Below are 2313 nucleotides of genomic sequence, written 5' to 3'. Positions count from 1 at the left end.
CATTGACCTTCCTTCTTACTGGTCGGATCTCCTTGGATCTTCTTGTAGCTTCAACAATTTAACTCAGATAATTAAAGACCAGAAAACATTACAATTCTACCTTAATAAATAAAGATCTTTGACACATTGAATGATAGCTAAAATAGAAAAACAAACATCCATATTCATGCACAACTAGAGTTAGTTTTTTTTGGAAATTATATTTATTAAAAAGTATATCATATAATAGTCCCATGTACAGTCTCATGTAATTTGCATCTATCTCACAAGCTCTTGCTTGCAATAATGATTGCGTGCTTACTAAGAAAGGCTACATTCTCCATATCATTTGACGAAACTATGTATTTGAAATTTATTTGGTGCCCGAATTTCCCCTAGGTTTGATCTCTGTTGTAGATCAAAAGGAATTACACTTATTTCTTCTGATCTACAAAGTAGGTTGCCTGTCCCTGCAAAGAAAATTGTGTCTGCACTGAATGGAAGATCGCACTTTTTTGTCAACTCATTATTCATATTCTTTATAGTAACCTGATTATAGCTCTTGTCAAGAACAGCAATCCTATTCCTTGCAACAAACACGGCATATCCTCTTACTCCTCTCTTTGCATCATGTACTGAATCACTTGAACTACAAAGACTATACCTAGGCAAAACATAAAGTTCATAGGCACCATCATAAACATCTGAAAATATTAAAACAGCACACTCTGTTGGCCTGTATGACAAAGATCTTGGCCCTTGATTTGGGCCACTGGAACCAGGTATGCGAATTGGTATTAAGGGATTGTCTTTTTGAGTTGCAAAATGGTAAGTACGCAGAAAACGATCCTTGATATATAGTAGCAAGCCCCCAAAGACAACATAGGCAGGCATCTCTATCTCCAATTTGATGCAGGCAGACCTCTCTATATTCAATTCGAAGGCAGGCCTCTCTATATCCAATTTGAAGACAATTATCCCATGGTCGTGCCCAGCTGCCAGAATATTCACTTCTGGATGTGCAGAAAGAATCCAAAACCGATCACGCTCTCTACGAAAAGTTTGGAAAATTGTACGCTTGGACATATCCCACACTCGGATACTTTTATCATCAGAATTTGAAACAATAATGTCTTGACGTGCATGGAACAACACGCAAGACACATTGTGTATATGTCCTCTTAGAGTGTAAACTTCCCAAGCATTTGCATCTGATTTACAAGAAAGCGAAAACATTTCAAATATGGGAATCACTTTGCTGCATAACACAAGAAAATAAATAAATCTTAGAACTTCACTGGGGATAGGAAGGAAAGGAAACATACCATTCATCCGCCAAAGTTTGACTTGGCAATCATCTGCAGCAGACACAATTTATGGTAAGCTAGGATGAAATGAGGCCCAGTTTACACCACGATTATGTCCCACAAGAACATACTTCACAACACCTTCGCCACCTTCAAAGAGATCAGTGCTCATCTGCGTCAGCTTCAAGATATCGTCAGCAGGAGAAACAGCACTTACATCCCATACACGAACAGTTCGATCCAATGATGCAGAAACAACCAGATCCTCCTTGAGATGAAAAGAAGCACACATCACATAATGACTGTGACCACTAAGAACAGATATGCAATCTCGAGATGCCAATTCCAGATTCTTATCGTCTGATCATCACTTGCACTAACAATCCAAGGATACTCGTTATGGAAATAAACTGTGCGAATGTAGTCAAGGTGCTTTAGTAGTGTAAAAAGGCATCGCCGCATCTTGTAGTTCCAGACCTTTATCTTGCAATCATCACCTGAAAGCAATTAGTTTTGTCAGACTCTTCTTGATTGCTAAGTTTTTATTTCAAGTTTACACGATCACCCACATACCATTCAATTTAGATTTAACATGTATGTACATTGCTTACCTCCAGACACAAATAATGGCTGTGATTTGTGAAAATTTACTCCTCGAACAGGCTGCCCGTCATGCTCATGATCAAATCTGTCTACCAGAATTCCCATCTGATAGTCCCATATCTCAATGATTCCGCTTTGAAGACTCGCAAGGATCCATGGCCTTTTGGGATGAAAGCTTAGCCCCTTTACCCTATCGCTATTGGTTTCAAACAACATTTTGTATTAGCAGCATTCCTCCACCTGTCCTTTCTTCTCCAATTCAAACGGACTCGCCCTTGGGACATTGTTGACTGCTCTGATATCAAAAACCGATGTAGATTAGACTTCCATCTTCTGCAAATCAATCTCTAAAAAGACGTTGCTCAGCTCCCGTATTAGAATTCCATAATCACACACAGCTGCTAAAAATAAACAAATAATAACA

The 2313-nt window shown here is 38.6% G+C and overlaps 1 pseudogene; it reads right to left on the bottom strand.

Moving 5' to 3' along the window:
- Positions 1 to 218: 218 nt before the first annotated feature.
- On the bottom strand, positions 219 to 2105 carry LOC131056640 (coatomer subunit alpha-1-like; annotated as a pseudogene).
- Positions 2106 to 2313: the final 208 nt, after the last annotated feature.

Source organism: Cryptomeria japonica, chromosome 3 (genome assembly GCF_030272615.1).
Source record: "Cryptomeria japonica chromosome 3, Sugi_1.0, whole genome shotgun sequence".
NCBI lineage: Eukaryota > Viridiplantae > Streptophyta > Pinopsida > Cupressales > Cupressaceae > Cryptomeria > Cryptomeria japonica.
This window is presented reverse-complemented; position numbering and strand designations above follow the sequence as displayed.